At 38.9% G+C, this 17,488-nt stretch overlaps 1 protein-coding gene across 2 annotated transcripts in view; it reads right to left on the bottom strand.

Moving 5' to 3' along the window:
* LOC104669317 (ribose-5-phosphate isomerase) overlaps positions 1-17,488 on the bottom strand; it is a 56,043-nt gene that overhangs the window by 19,711 nt on the left and 18,844 nt on the right. The window lies entirely within an intron of this gene.

The following is a 17,488-nucleotide window of genomic DNA, read 5'->3' as shown; positions in this document are numbered from 1 at the left end:
ACAGACTGAGGAAGATCACTATGAATGGACACAGAGTGATTTCCAGCCCACACTGTTAAGTAAATATGAGGAACAGAATATATACACTTAAAAATGCCAGAAACCAAAAAGACTAAGTGAGGAAGTCGGCAAATTTAGCACACGAGACTGGGAAAGATTTAGGATGTTTGTGAAAAAGTCAGCACCATTGACTTCATAGTCATGCTTCACAGCTAATCTTTTTAAAAAGGTGACAAAAGGGGAGAACACTGGTTACAGCCATCACATGGCTCTGAGCAGGATTCGTAGCTGGAATAAAGGAACCTCAAACCTTCATGTTTGAACGCCCAAGTCCTAGCGATGTGGGTTTATGTTCATGTCATTGTTTATAATGCACAGAAACCAAAGGTTTCTTAAAAAGCACCTGAGATTAAGAATCAGAAGGTCCAGGTTCCAATCTTAAATGAGCCAGCTCTGTGACCCCTGGCAATTTTTCTCATCTGTAAAAAGGTAGGGGCAGATGAAATGACCAAAGTCAACTTTCTAATCTAAAATCCTAAGCCTCTAAGACTAAAACATAAAGATCTTGAAAATTGTAATGTTGGAGCCAAATTCAAACAAACTAAAAAATATATTTTTAAAGGATAAGACAATAAAAAACCTCTGAACCCCAGATATGATGTTATTAAAAAGTATTGATGTTATTAGAAATTATTCCTTTTTTTTTTTTAGTATTGTGATGTTTAAAAGACTCCCTATTTTTCAGAGAGACATATGAAATATATACAATGAAATGATAGTATGCCTGGAATTTGTTTCTAAATAACAAGAGTCAGGGGGATATTTAGGTATGGATGAAACAGGATTGGCTGTGAATTGATAATTATTGAAACTGGGTGCTGAGTACATGGAAGTTAATTTTATAGTTCTCTCTCCTTTCTAAACTTTGATATTTTCCATAATAAAAAGCTAAAATAAAATGCTGGCTGAATAAGCAAGTTCAAAAAAAAATTATGATTTTGTACTTATTAAAGAGAAATACATACTGTAAAGGAAAACAGCAAAAATAGTATTGCTAGATTATTTCTTAATTCTTAGATTTCTCCAAAAGTACTATTAGAACTATGCAGTCATTAAAAACAAAAAGAGAGATCATGTCCTTTTCAGGAACATGGATGGAGCCAGAGGCCATTATCCTTAGCAAACTAGCGCAGACACAGAAAACCAGATACCACATGTTCTCACTTGTAAGTGGGAGCTAATAGAGGGCAACAATACACGCTGGGGCTGACTGAAGGGTAGAGGGTGGAGGGTGGGAGGAAGGAGAGGATCAGGGAAAATAACTAATGGGTACTGGGCTTAATACCTCGGTGACAAAATAATCTGTACAACAAACCCCCACGACATGAGTTTACCTATATAACAAACCTGCACATGTACCCCTGAACTTTAAAGTTTAAAAAAGTAAAAGTAGTATTAGAGAAACCATCCTAACTTCAGATCTGAGACTATAAAAACATTGGAAAGTGACCTCTTAGATGGCCCCAATAATCCTCACCTCCTGATATTCATCCCTTTGGGTCATCACTTCCCACTGTCCCAGAGTTGGTCTGTGTGAGTGACCAATGGCACAAAGCGGAGGTGATGACATGACACCTCTGAAATTAGTTTATAAAGAATGCTGCAGAAGGAGGGCAGGGGTAAGGGTGTAGAGTGGCATGCTCCTCTCTCTCTCTCACACACACACACGCACGCAAGCGCGCACACATACACACAAGCACACGCGTGCACACGTGCTTGCACACACACACACACACAGGGTATTAAACCAATCATTAACACATCGCTTTGCTAACAGCCATGCACGGTAGCTCATGCCCATAATCCCAGCACCTTCAGAGGCCAGTAGGTGGATCAGTTGAGGCCAGGAGTTCAAGACCGGCCTGACCAATATGGTGAAACCCCATCTCTACTAAAAATACAAAAATTAGCTGGGCATGATGGTGTGTACCTGTAATCCCAGCTACTCAGGAGGCTGAGGCAGGAGGATCACCTGAGACCAGGAGGTGGAGGGTGGCAGTGAGCCGAGATAGTGCCACTGCACTCTAGCCTGGGCGACAGAGCAATACTCTGTCTCAAAAACAAAACTAACAAAAACCACACTGCTAACTGATAAGGACATTTTAAAAATAGGTGTCACGTCCTAGACAAGGAGTTGGCTTTCCTTCCCCTAAAAGGCACATTATCTCCACTTCTTCTCTACGATATACTTATAAAATATTGCATATGTGAATGTAGCATTAATTCTTTGAACATTTGTGGAGTGCCAGGTACCACACCAGACACTGAAGATACTAACACACACTCTCTATGGACAAGGGCCTCTACATTCTTATATAAATGTATATACCTCAAATCAGGGGTGTCCAGCCTTTTGGTTTCCCTGGATCACATTGGAAGAATTGTCTTGGGCCACACATAAAATACACTAGCACTACCAATAGCTGGTGAGCTTAAAAAAAAAAAAAAAAATCACAAAAAAACCCAATGTTTTAAGAAAGTTTATGAACTTGTGTTGGACCACATTCAAAGCCACCTTGGGCCACAGGTTGGACAAGCTTGCCTTAAATGATCACCACAACCAACTGAGCTACGCCTCCTCACCACAACCACCAGCTACCCAGCCTAGTACCTGACAAAAGCCTGGCACATGAAAACGGCCTGGTCAGTAAGCACTGTCTATTTCTGCAGCTGGGAGGCCCTCTGTGATTCCCCTGCATACCCCCATACTCCACCCTCCACCTCTGCAAGCCCTGAGACTCTCCCATCTTCCCCAAAAGACAATAAGCAATAACACAAGAGGAACGTCTGTACTCCCTTAAAACAGTTCTGTGCCCCAATTCACAACATGGGTCTTAGAAATTCTGCCAGTTTGTTAAAATGGACAACTGAAGTCTGGGCCCCTGTGCAATGACTTCAAGATTGCACTAGGACAGAACACTTTAAGCCTGTTCCCATCAGCAAGCTCTCCAACTCTCCCTTCTCCCCATCCGTGACTTGCCTCCCTGCAGGAGTGGTCCAGCAGCTCTACAGAGAAGTTGATTAAAAACGGTGTGAGCCTCATCCTTCCTGAATGTTAGGTTGAATTGTGTTCCCCCCAAAAAAGATCTATTGGAGTTCTAAGCCTCAGTACTTCAGAATGGGACGTTTTATGGAGGCAGGGTCTTTAGAGTGGTAATCAAATTCAAATGAGGCCATTAGAGTAAGCTCTACATCAATATAACTGGTGTCCTTATTAAAAGCAGAAATTTTGACACAGAAACAAATAGGCCTACAGGGAGAACAACATGTGAACATGCAGGCAGAGATCAGGGGGATGGACCTACAAGCCAAGGAACACCAAAGGATATCAGCAACCCATCAAGAGTTAGGAGGAAGGCACAGAACAGATTCTCCTTCACAGTCTCAGAGAACCAAATCTGCCAACACCTTTATCTCAGAGTCCTAGCCTCCAGAACTCTCAGACAACACATTTCTGGTTTTTTTTAAGCTACTCAGTCTGTGGAACCCTGTTATGGAAGCCTTGGCAAACTGATGCATGGAGTTTAACAAACAGCATGAGGGTTTTGACCCACTACTGGCTCAGTGAGCATATGCAGCCTCTGGCGCTCCACTGAGATCTGCATCTGCTAGACACCAGAAGCTTCTAACAGGAAGCAAAAGGGTCTCCAGAGTATGTAGAGTAAACACCTCTGCCTGCATCTTCTGGCCAGAGTTCTGGAAAGTGCAAGGAGCAGGAAAGCTAATGATTAGCTTGTGATTCTGAAGAAAGGCAAGAAGCAAACCCCACAGCTGGTACTTCTAAATAGCTCTTGTGATTAGGGACAGTGGCACTTGGCAGGCTACCGGTACTTCTGTTTTCCCTTAATTTGACAATAAAACCTGAAAATGTAGTTCTATTGTTTCACAAAATGTGTTTCCAGGTTTTGTGGTGCTTACATAGTAGAAGCGTAAACATTTTCCCTTCTACTACCCAATCAAGGTAAAACAGAAGGCAGAGTGAACAATAAATGCTGTTTTTGGTTTAAACATTTCTGGCTTTCAAGTGCTTTACCTTCTTCTTTACCTTCTATCTTTAAAATTAAAGGCCTTTAATTTTAATCCACCAAATCCACCAAAATCATTTAAATCCCTACAGGTTTACTTATTTAAAAAGTAGGGCATGAAACTGTTGGGGCTCAGGATACCCCAAATTAAAAGCCTCAGAAACTCCTCAGGAGCTGCCGGGCATGGTGGTTCACTCCTATAATCCCAGCACTTTGGGAGGCCCAGGTGGGTGGATCATCTGAGGTTGGGAGTTCGAGATCAGCCTGGCCAACATGGTGATACCCCATCTCTACTAAAAACACAAAAAAATTAGCTGGGTGTGGTGCCGTATGTTTGTAATCTCATCTACTAGGGAGGCTGAAGCTAAGAATCACTTTAACCTGGGAGGTGGTGGTTGAAGTGAGCCAAGATCATACCACTGCACTCCAGCCTGGGTGACAGAGTGAGACTCTGTTTCAAAAAAACAAAACAAAGTAAAACAAAAAAAGAAAGAAAAGAAAGAAAAAAGAAAGAAACATCTTCAGAAGCAAAAGTTTCTTTCAATTTATTCTGCCCTCCTGACTCTGGCCCCTCATGCTCCCCTCAGGATAGCCACAGAAACTAGAATCCCTCCTCCCCAAGGCAGGTCACAGAAACCACAACCACTTTCCTTTTCTCTTTCCCCAAAGCCAGACATAAAACTGTGAAAGGAAAATAAATCTTGAGGCCCCATAACCACTCCAGCTGAGAACTGCTTAGGGCAAACCTGCCTCCCATTCTATTCAAGGTCATCCCTCTGCTCACTGTGATAAATGCATGTCTGATTGCCTTCTTTGGAAAGGCTAATTAGATGCTCAAAAGAATGCAACCATTTGTCTCTTATATACTTATGACCTGGAAGCCCCCTTCCAGCTTCAAGTCTTCCCGCCTTTGCTTGATTTGTCCCACCTTTCCAGATCAAACCGATGTTCATCTTGCATATACTGATTAACACCTCATGTCTCCCTAAAATATACAAAACCAAACTGTGCTCTGACCACCCTGGGCACATGTCATCAGGACCTCCTGAGGCGCATCACAGCCACGTGCCCTCAACTTTGGCAATACAAACTTTCTAAATTAACTGAAACCTGTCTCAGATTTTCAGTGTTGACATTTTGGTAACCACAGAGGATTCTGAGTAGAGGTGCCCCTGACCTTTGACAAATCTCCTATCAGTGCCTGGGACCAGCATGAGCTAATTTTATGGCTCAAACCAACAGGACAATTTGCTGAGGTCTGGGAGTACACCCTCCCGAGAATCCCTGATCTCCCCAAATCTGGTCAAAATCTAAAGTTTATTTTGCTGTACAACTCATCCCTCTTTTTTTTTTTCTTTTTTTTTGGAGTTTTACTTGCTTCCAGCAAGGAAGGCAAGGCAGGCAAGATTTCCTGTTTCCATGACGATGGAAGGCAGGTAACTCCTTTATGGAGTTTGAGCTCGCTCCCAGCATGGAATATGAGTTCAAGTTTTTTTGGTTTTTTTCCTCCTGCTTCTAGGGCGGTAGAAAGCAGTCTTTAGCCTGAAACCAATCCCTAGGTAAGTAGTTGAATTGGGGTTTTATCTTGTCTAAAGTTTAACAACCAGTTGGTTTTAATTTCTCCTTACCATTAGAGCACTCAGTGTTCATATTGTCAGCGTTTCTGTTGTTGTTTGTTGCAGTCTTTCTCCCAACAGATTTGACCAACTCTAACTGACTTGATCAAATCCAAGTAAGAATTCCAAATTATGAGTAACAAACCCTTTCTACTTTGGCTAAAGTTCCTCGCAGCTGCAAAAGAGGGAAAAACAAACAAACAAAAAAACTATGCACTTGGTTTCTGTGTTTGCTTCCTGTCTTTTTTTTTTTTAAAAAAAAGTTCTTTCATTTACTTTTCTTCCACCCTATACTTCTCCTTCCCCCTTTGCCATCTGCAGTACCAAAAAAAGTCTAGATGTTTATAATGACTTGAACCCCTTTAAAGAATTCAAAACAAAGGTGCCACTCACCACAGTTGGGGTGTTCTGTTTTCTCTGTGGAGTTTCAAGAGTCATGGGCAGATTCTTCTTAGGTCTAAAGCTCTGTTTTCCTGTACTGCATGACCTGAACTCTTTGGCTGTGGGGTACCAGAGATTACCTTGTACAGTAGAGAGAGGATTTGACCATGGCTTGTATAATGGCAGACGAGACAAAGGACTGTTATCGTCTTTGTTTCAAAGCTCAATTCCAAACTAAATTCTTCCCAAAGACCAGTAATGAACAAGGACAGCGTAAAGGTAGAAGCAAGATGGAGTCAGTTAGGTCCTATCTTCTTCACTGTCTCAGAATTTTGCAATGGAGAGTTTCATAACTTTAAATAATGACTACCAAACTTTTCATAATCTAGATAAACAATTAAAATAAGTCAATGTAATGCGACAAATTCTTGTAGACAAATTTGTCATAATTTAGAATCAAAAGTTATATTAAATTATAGATATTTCATTATTTGGATATTTTCCAATAAAAATATATTGTAGGAAAACATTCTTTCTAAAAAAAGTGTCCTTAAAAAGATGAACACTTTTTGTCTGATTCAAAGCTTTTTTAAAAGTTATGTATAAAACAAAGTAAAAGGAACCACAAAATAAGAGAGATGTAAAGAAAGCTATAGAAATAAAGGGTTTTTTTTGGTGAAAAAGCTTAAAGAGAAATAATTTTATACGAGAAAAAATCTTGTATGGTTAATTTGGACCTAGAATAAAATGACTGGTTGTTTAAGAAAGAGGTATGTTCAGGGCAAACCAGAAAGTCCAAGCATGTCATGAGGAGTCTAAGGCATAATAAAAGGATTAAAAAAATTTTTTATACGATCAAGCTATCTATAATTAAAGGGAAATGATAATGGTCTTTCTGGAGATTGGGTTTGCTATTTTAAAAAGCCATTTATATACTAAAGAATTTATTAGAACAGTAAGGGATTGATTTCTTAAGGGATTTACTCTTAATAATTAGAGATTTTTATTATGTTTTAAAATAAATATATGTAAAGATACATTTAATGTTATTAATACATAATCATGTTTCAATACATAATTATAATTATATAATATGTATTATATGAACTCATCCTTTCTTATGGTTGCATTCCATGGTGTATATGCGCCGCATTTCCTTTATCCAGTCTATCACCGATGGGCATTTGGGCTGGTTCCAAGTCTTTGCTATTGTGAACAGCGCTGCAATAAACATACATGAGCGTGTGTGTTTGTATATATATATAATAGATATTAAAAAATCTATTATATATTAACATATATTAATTATAGTAATAAAATATACTAATAAAATATACTAATATGTTGTATTATGTATTAGTTATACTAATTATATTAAAATACAATTATATTAATGTAATATATTTATAAAATATATTACATTAATATAATTAATATATTTATGTATATTAAAGTATAATTATTAAATGTTTTTCTTATTATACTTAAAGCTCTGGAATACATGTGCAGAACATGCAGGTTTGTTACATAGGTATATACATGGCATGGTGGTTTGCTGCACCCATCATCTACATCGGGTATTTCTCCTAATGCTATTCCTCTCCTAGCCCCTCACCCGCTGACAGGCTCCAGTGTGTGATGTTCTCCTCCCTGTGTCCATGTGTTTTCATTGTTCAACTCCCACTTACGAGTGAGAACAAGCAGTGTTTGGTTTTCTGTTCTTGTGTTAGTTTGCTAAGAATGATGTTTTCCAGCTTCATCCATGTCCGTGCAAAAGACATGAACTCATCCTTTTTTATGGCTGCATAGTATTCCATGGTGTATACGTGCCACATTTTCTTCATCCAGTCTATCATTGATGGGCATTTGGGTTGGTTCCAAGTCTTTGCTACTGTGAATAGTGCTGCAATAAACATACATGTGCATGTGTCTTTATAGTACAATGATTTATAATCCTTGCGGTATATTCCCAGTAATGGGATTGCTGGGTGAAATGGTATTTCTGGTTCTAGATCCTTGAGGAATTGCCACACTGTCTTCCACAATGGTTGAACTAATTTACACTCCCACCAACAATGTAAAAGCATTCCTATTTCTCCACATCCTCTCCAGCATCTGTTGTTTCCTGACTTTTTAATGATGGCCATTCTAACCAGTGTGAGATGGTATCTCATAACTATTAAATATATTTCTATATATTTAAATAATATATATTTAAAATATATTTAATAATGTATTTTAAAATAATTTAAAATTTTTAAATTTTGTTTTAGAAGTTTGACATTTATTGCATCTCACCATTTTCAGTTTTCTCTCCCCTTTTAAAAGGAGCAAAGTAATGCTCTCCAACTTATTTTCAGCTCATATAAGTTTTTTTTCCCTGAAGTTCTATTTGTTGTGGCCTGATGCTAACAACAATTTCTTAAAGGTCTAAAGGAAATGTTTTCTTCCAACATAATATTCTGTAACTGGCCTAACAGATTTTACATTTTATGGAAATAATTTCTATGGCATTAAGTTTTGGTTTGCTTAGGAAAAAAACTGAGGCTAAATTTTTTTTTAATTAAGGTTATTACATCCATGTATCTTTTTGTATGTGCTTTTAAAGTTCTTGTAACATTAAGTTATAGGGCTTTGACTCCTGAGTCTGAAAAGGATACCAAGTCTTGTGAAATCTTAAATACTGACAGCAATTAAAGCCTCATCATCAGATCCCATATAAGATGTCAATCAAAATAAACTGCATTACTGAGACACAGCCAGAAATTAAAGTTATTCAACTCCTCAAGGCCAAGGGACTATCATGGAAGAGGTGGGTGTGTGAGATTGTCAGGGCCAATTTTGAGAGATAAAATAAGTTCAGTTTCACTATAAATAAATCATTAATGTCAAAAGCACACTGATGCAAGACCAGCATATGGGCACCTGTGTCAGATTAGCAAGGTTATCTTGAGGCATTAACCGACTCCTTAATAAAGGTTATAAAGTTTATAAAAGGCTTATAGAAGTTATATCTTATGTTCAAGATTAAAATGTTATAAATTGTTTATAAATTTTGGAAAGCAAATTTAATTAGCTTCATGTTTTTATTAGGGCTTATTGTTTGGAAAATTAAGTTTCCTCTCTCAAAAAATAAAGGTTTTTGACTTTTTCTTTTTTTTTTTTTTAAATCCTTAGGTTATGACTTTGGTTAAATGAATGACTTATTTTACAATGACCTGTGATCCTGTTTTGTGGTATCAAGCGTTTTAAACCTTTGATATTTGACAATATTTCCAAAATCAAATTATAAATTATGTCTTTTTCTGACCTAATTAAATCTTTAAGATACCAGGTTCCCTAAAATCCAATGACATAATTTGGCTTATTTGGTAGAAAAATTATACAGGAAGCACTGTCATTTATGAAATAGTGTGTGCTTTTCTCTGGGCTGTATTTGTATAAATGTTATTAGTATGTGTTCCAAAATTATGGGAAACACCTATAATTCTGATATAACTTAATGTATGTTATCAGTAATAATTATAATTGTTATGTTAAATTACTATGTGCCACAGAGGTAACAAATTTCCTTCTCAATTGTGTCTTTGACTATGGCTGCCCTAAAACTTTTTGTCATCTATGACAACTGTTGTCTTGTTTAGTCCTCTTTAGAAGGTGGCTTTATAATGAGCTACAAAACTCTAACAGGTGCTCTTGAATACAAGTTTCTCATAACTTTGGAGACTGTAACATCAGAATAAAGAAAAAACTTTCAGGACTCAGAGAGCTGAAATATTCATGAATATCAAGCAGAACAGGAATTAACTGCATGGACTAAACTAATAGAAGTCTGAAGTAATCTTTTTAACGTTTTGCTTAAGACGTTGCTGATCCTTTCTTTTATTTTTCAGAGTCAAAAAAACTTCTTTTAAGCTATTTATAGCTTTTAACAATTTAGTAAAGTATACTGTTATGAACCAAATTTGGGGCATACCTGTTTTTCTCTACCTGATTTCTACAAAATTTGGGGAGTATTTGTGACTACTCTTACCTTATGACAATACAGTTATTTGCATAAGTGCAATAAGAATCTGTATTCGTAATGGGGCACAATTAAATAAACTGGTTATTTTACCAACACTTTAACTTGAATGGTGTGTCTTCCATAAAGAAATCAAACTGACTTATGGAGCCAATAAAAGGCCCTTGGAAAAACTGACCTTATACCTTTGTCTACACAGTCCCAGTACAGGGTTCCTGACCTGTGGTAAGTAAAGAATGTCACTTTCTGACAGGCCCAGGAGGCCCAAGTTTATCTTGGAACCTCAAGAGGAAAGGAATTCATCCAGCTCATAGGTATTTGATGGTACAAATCCACAATGGATGGGCTCAGCTCAATAAAACGAGTCTTACCTGAGATTCCTTCTATGGAACAAAGTTCCATTAAAGCCAATTTAAAAGCCTATGTAAAAAAAGTAATTATCATTCTTGCTGCACTGTATACAAATAATAAGGCCAAGTAAAATAATGCAAATCAGTCCTACCATGATTTGTCTTTAGTAAAAATGGGAAACTAGAGAAAAATTGTTTCAAAAACTACAGCACACCTGTTGTTACATTCCAGTCTTGCCTACGTTTTTTCAATTTTACTATTTTCTACAACTTGAACCAAATTCTAATTTTTCTTGGCTACAACCCTACAAAATAATGTCTTCAGGCTTTTTTTTTTCCCCCTTCTTTTTTCCCCACTGTTCCAAATTTGGAGTCACTGAAAACTGAGCTGTGCTTTCACAAAGCCCTGCAAATTGAAGCTAGACAACTTAAACTTTAGAAGAAAATAACAGCAACCATTTACATACATAAGCCACTTTCATACCTGTCTACTAATGTATGGACTTTAGAGCAATGTGGCCTACATCAGTTTTCCAGGATTGTTCTTTTGTTTGTCGTTGCTTTTCTGCCTTCCCCCCGCCATTTTCTCTTCATAGGACTTGAGACTTCACGACCTGCTAAAAATGAACTTTCCTAAAAACTCAGGACCTACCTGTCTAGGAATAAATAATCCCAGCCAAGAGAGATCAGAAGAAACCTGAAACCAGAGACTCATTTTCTTCTAAAATGCTTTCTCCAAAAGATTTTTTAAAAGAAAGTGGGGAAATGTGAAAGGAAAATAAATCTGGGGCCCCAAAGTCACTCAAGCTGGGAACTGCTTAGGGCAAACCTGCCTCTCATTCTATTCAGTCACCCTTCTGCTCACTGAGATAAATGCATATGTGATTGCCTCTTTTGGAAAGGCTAATCAGAAACTCAAAAGAATGCAACCATTTGTCTCTTACCTACCTATGACCTGGAAGCTCCCTCCCTACTTCAAGTCTTCCCGCCTTTGCTTCGAGTTGTCCCGCCTTTCCAGACCAAACCAATGTTCATCTTGCATATGTTGACTGATGGCTCATGTCTCCCTAAAATGTATAAAACCAAACTGTGCTCTGACCACCTTGGGCACATGTCATCAGGACCTCCGGAAGTGTGTCACAGGCATATGTCCTAAACTTTGGCAATATAAACTAATTATCTGAGACTTAGCTCACATTTTGGGGGTTCACAAAATTTAACAATATTACTCTAACCTCCTCCCTCCCTCATCCTTCTATGCCAAAACTGGACATAAAGAAATTATCTCACCTATTTTTGTATGACTGTAGGTCATAAGACCCCCATTCCAAAGACGGTCCTGCCCCATACCAAGAAGGAAGGAGTGCTGCAGAGATCGGGAAGGATCTAAACCGAGGGTCTTGCTGGGTTTCTCAACTCAGCTGGTATCTACTAGCATTAAATCATATCCTTTTTGTCCAATCGTATCTCTATACGGCTGTCCATACTTTGATGAACCTAAGCACAAAAATGAAGAGTTTCCTCTGATCGTTGGATCTTCATGCTGAAGGCACTTGTGCCACATTAAAACAATGATCAAACACATTTGTATGCCTTTTGTCAGTAATTTTCAGTGAATCTTCAGAGGGCAAAGGGGAAGTTTTCTCTTGGCCCCCACAAAACATTCTGACTTCCTTTCAACCATTTCCGGAGACTGTATCTGGCTAAACTTAACACAAAAATAAGTTTATGTTTGAGTGGGACAAAAAGTAACCTGAACAAGTGAATTTTAAAAGGCCCTGTGAATTCTCAATGACTCCTCTACCCAATTAACTGGAATGGGCCAGCACTTTCCAGTCTGGATACACTGTTATCAATTGTCACCATAAAACACAGTTAGGTGAGGAGTGCTGTCTTAAAAACACAGGATCAAACTTCCAGGTAAAGATGGCAGTTTGAACACCTGCATTTAGCTCAGCTCTGTAAACCAAAAGGTATCTGAGACAGGTCGTTATCAATTTAGAAAGTTTATTTTGCCAAGGTTAAGGATGTGCCTGTGACAGAAATTCAGGAGGTCCTGACATGTACCTCAAGGTGGTCAGGGTACAGCTTGCTTTTATACATTTTAGGGAGACATGAGACATCAATCAATATGTATCAGATGTACCTAGGTTCAGTCTGATAAGGCAGGACAACTTGAGGTGGTGAAGGGGTCTTCTGCGTCACAAGTAGATAACAGACAAAAGACTGCATTCTTTTGAGTTCTCTAGCCGCTATCCACTGAATACACAATTTAGTGTAGCTCAATATCTACATTTTTACATAAACAATAGGGTAGAGGAAGCAATCAGATACGGATTTGTCTCAGGTGAGTCTTAGAGGGATGACTTTGAGTTCTGTCTTTTGTCCACAAGGAATCTCCTTGTAGGCAAATTTTGAGGGAGGTATGTACCTTTTTAACTTTGTAGCTATCTTATTTAGAAAGAAAACGGGAGGCAGGTTTGCCTGACATAGTTCCCAGCCTGACTTTTCCCTTGGCTTAGTGATTTGGGGGCCCGAGATTTATTTTTCTTTCACAGCTCCTTCTCAAAACCTCTCTGAAACGACAATAAAGGATTTTTTTCTTAAAGGCATAAACCTCACCAAAGAGGAGAAAACAGCAACAAATTTTAAAAGCTGGAAGGAACACTGATGGACAATGGTAAATGCATGAATAAGAAACAAAAAACCTAGGCCAGTACTAAAGAAAGCTAAGAAGTAACTAAAATACCACAGAACCTCCCAAAAGTTTCAGGAAGCAGTGATATTTTCAACTTCAGGATGTGAAGCCAACCTCACAGAGTTAACATGAATTCTGAACAGAAATACAGTTATAATTAAGCATTAATCAGGCTGCACTTTGGCCCACTTCCTTGTAACCAAAAGTCATGTAGCTCTACATACTGATCACTTGTATCTTCACTGTTCCTATAGATAGAATTTCTGACATTAGAGTCATGGACTTTTAAGAATTAATTGCATCCCCCAGTGTTCTTATAGATGGGATCTCTGACATTAATTAGAATCATAAGGCTTTTAAGAACTGCTTATGATTTTTTCAGATCCTGAATTCCAGCTGAATAGTTGATATCAACCAGTTTGAAGCTCCTCTTCCTCCCTAAGAGGAACAAAATCAGCATGAGAATACGGTTTCTTCATCTCCTGTCCCTTGACTTCAACCTGCACTCTTTCCAATCATCTCCACACTTCAACCTATTCCAAAACCCTTAAAATCCCCAGCCCCCAACTACTCAGGGAGATGGATTTGAGGATTCCTCTTGTCTCCTTGATTGGTGGCCCTATGGTTAAATCTTTCTCTGCTACAACCCAGTATCTCTGTGTATTGATCTGCTGTGTGCATTAAGTGACGAACCTATTGTGGTTACAGTAGGAGTGAAAAAAAGAGAAGACTGGTTGAAAGGCTAATTTAAAACTTGTTATACCTCTAGTCCTCCCTCTGTACTCCCAAAACAGCATGCTGATTCTCTAGAGAAGGTCAAACGTTGGTCTTAGGACTGGGTGGTCAAGCACATTTGAGGACAAGGGTACCCTATTGGTAAGCTACTGCTGCACAGCAGCTATCCCAGAACTTAGTGGCTGACAAACACATCACATGTTCATGCCTAGGTTCAGGAGATGCTGCAAAATGTTGTAGGCACTTTCTCTCATCTACCACAGGTATTATATTGAAAACAAGAGAATTAAAAGCAAGTTTACTTCCAGAATACTGACAGACATCTTCTAGTCCTCTTTACCTACTTGACTCCCAGGCCATGGGTAGCCATGCATACCCCTCCCAGAAAGAAATGGGGCAGCCTTCTCTAGGACATCTGACCAGCCAGAGGAAAGACAAATGATCTGACATCAGGAGTTCCCCAAGGTAATGACCTGACAGACAATCCTCATCCTGAGAGCTGGCTGACAATCGGGTAGCCCAGCACTCTTCAAAGGAGCAGACAGGGGCCAGGTACAGTGGCTCACACCTGTAATCCCAGCACTTTGGGAGGCCAAGGCGGGCAGATCAGTTGAGGCCAGGAGTTTGGGACCAGCCTGGCCAACATGGTGAAACCCTGTCTCTACTAAAAATACAAAAAAATTAGCCAGGTATGGTGGCAGGTGCCTGTATTCCCATCTACTTGGAGGCTGAGACAAGAGAATCACTTGAATCCAGGAGGTGGAGGTTGCAGTGAGCCCAGATCGCACCACTGCACTCCATCCTGGACGTCAGAATGAGACTCCGTCTAAAAAAAAAACAAAAAAACAAAAAAACAAAAAAACCAAAACAAAAACAAGAAATGAGCAGATAGGGAACAAAAGACCAAACAATCCAACAATATTTTCATTGTGTTGGTTGTTACATGAATGACTGTGCTTGTCAAAACTAAAAATTATATTTAAAAGGAGTCAATTTTACTGTGAAGTGTACCTCCCATGAACTGGAAAAAACAACTAAGGAAACTTGCACAAGAAGAAGTCCCTTAAACAAAAATCATTAACATCCTCAAAGAAGAAATTGAAGAAAAAAAAAATGAACCATAAAACAAAAACAAGATCCTACTAAGAAAAATTTTCAGAAAACACAAAAAAGCAGTTAAAAACTGAACACATGAGAACAAAGAAAGCTCAGTAAAAGTGTCAGAAAAAGACAAAGCTAAAAGTGAAGCAAAGGGACAAAATAAGACTGTCCATAAACACCAAAGTCACAAGAAGGTCCCAGAAAGATGAACCAGAAAAAAACAGAGGGAAGAAAAATGAAATAAATAATAGGGAAAATATTCCCAAAACTGCAGAGATGATGAGCTGTCCCAGCAAGTGCCCAGCACACTGGACGAAAATAGATCCACACCAAGACACACATCATGGTGTTTTCAGAATGCTGGAGAAAAACATGATAACAAAAGGTTACGTGAGTTCTCTGAGAATTAAAAACAGATTTCTCACAAAGGATCACAAATCAGAAGTGTATCTACCTCCTCAACAGCAAATTTAAAACCAGAAGACAACAGAGAAATGCCTACAAAATTCCTAAGAAAGTATTTAACATAGTGTTCTACAGAGTCAAATGATTGACTGAGGAAAAGTCGCATAAAGATATTTTCTTAGCCAGGTGTGGAGGCACACATTTGTATTCCAGCTACTCAGGAGGCTGAGGTGGGAGGATGGCTAGAGGCCAAGGGGTCAAGGCTGCAGCGAACCGAGACTGCACCACTGCACTCCAGCATGGGTGACAGTGAGAAGACACTGTCTCGGGAAAAAAAAAAAAAAAAAAGTCCTACTCGTAGCTTGAAAAAAAAAAAAAAAATATATATATATATATATATTCAGACATCCAAAATGTCATGGCCAACATAGTGAAACCTCATCTCTACTAAAAATACAAAAAAATCAGCTGGGCATTGTGGCGGGCACCTGTACTCCCAGCTACTCAGGAGGCTAAGGCAGGAGAATCGCTTGAACCCGGGAGGCGGAGGTTGCAGTGAGCTGAGATCACACCATTGCACTCCAGCCTGAGTGACAAGAGCAAGACACCATCTTAAAAAAAAAGAAAGAACAAAGAAGAAAGAAGAAGAAAGAACAAGAAAGAAGAAGAAGGGAGAAGGGGGAAGAAGAAGGAAGAAGGAGGAAGAAGAAGGAAGAAGGGAGAAGAAGGAAGAAGAAGAAAGAAGAAAGAAGGGCTGGGCACGGTGGCTCACGCCTGTAATCCCAGCACTTTGGGAGGCCGAGGCGGGTGGATCATGAGGTCAGGAGATCGAGACTATCCTGGCCAACATGGTGAAACCCCGTCTCTACTAAAAATATTAGCTGGGCGTGGTGGCGGGCACTTGTAGTCCCAGCTACTTGGGAGGCTGAGGCAGAGAATCACTTGAAACCCGGGAGGTGGAGGTTGCAGTGAGCCGAAATTGCACCACTGCACTTCAGCCTGACGACAGAGTGAGATTCTGTCTCAAAAAAAAAAAAAAAAAAAAAAAAAAAAGCAGCAGCAGTGGCAGCAGCAGCAGCAAGGGCAATCCAAAACAAGACAAAAGAGAAGGAAATCTCCTGACTGTGAAGAGAGACCCCAAGAGTGCAGCCAAGTAGAGCAGCTTGCAGTTGACCATCCTGGATGACACAGAAAGCCTTCACAAAGCAGATGAAATTGATGGAGTGGAATGCCTACTGTGCTGGATAAAACAGATTTCACCACTTTGGGGAAAATAAAATATTGGGCAGGCAAGGAAAAGTAATCATACATAAAACACTGTGTGGTTCCTGTAGTTACAATTCTGTAAAAAAACAAGTAAAATCTAACTAAAATGTAACTGTACTGGGACAATTAGGAGAGGAGAGGGAGGATGAACTGTGAGAGCAAGGTAAAGAATAAGCAAATGTTCATCTTCCATTTATCCGTTCAGAATTACAATTACCTAAAGTTGTCAGAAAAAGAAAATCTGAAAGAATTTTAAAAGCAGCTCAAGATGGCTGCAGGTTGAACACACAGGTAAAAGAAACCAGGCCTATAAATTAAAGATGAACTCTCACTTGCAAGGCTGGAATTTGTCAAACATTTCACTAACATTCGCTGACTGTAACCTTCTTGTCTATCAGATGAAGCATAAATGCAGGAGAGAATCAATCATTTCTCTCCAGATCCTGAGACACCTGCACACTGGGTAACTTTTTACCCTATATACATTGTAAACCAAAAACAAAATTCTATGCCTCCCAACCGACTTGATAGACCCTTACTCTCAGTCAGGGGAGTTCCAAAGAAAACCTGAAAATCAAGTTCAGATCATGATGGGAAAGGGGAGTCAGATATGCCTCATTATACCATCTTCCCTTTGGAATTCAGGCACAACTGACAACGATTAACATTAAAACAGATTTTTATTCTTAATCTTTTTTTAGAAATAGGGTCTCACTATGTTGCCCAGGGTGGTCTCAAACTGAGCTCAAACAATCCTCACACCTCACCACTCCCAGCTAAAACAGATCTTAAGATGAACAAAACAAACTATTTGTAGCAATAAGACA

The sequence above is a fragment of the Rhinopithecus roxellana genome, chromosome 17, assembly GCF_007565055.1.
Source record: "Rhinopithecus roxellana isolate Shanxi Qingling chromosome 17, ASM756505v1, whole genome shotgun sequence".
Classification (NCBI taxonomy): Eukaryota; Metazoa; Chordata; class Mammalia; order Primates; family Cercopithecidae; genus Rhinopithecus; species Rhinopithecus roxellana.
This window is presented reverse-complemented; position numbering and strand designations above follow the sequence as displayed.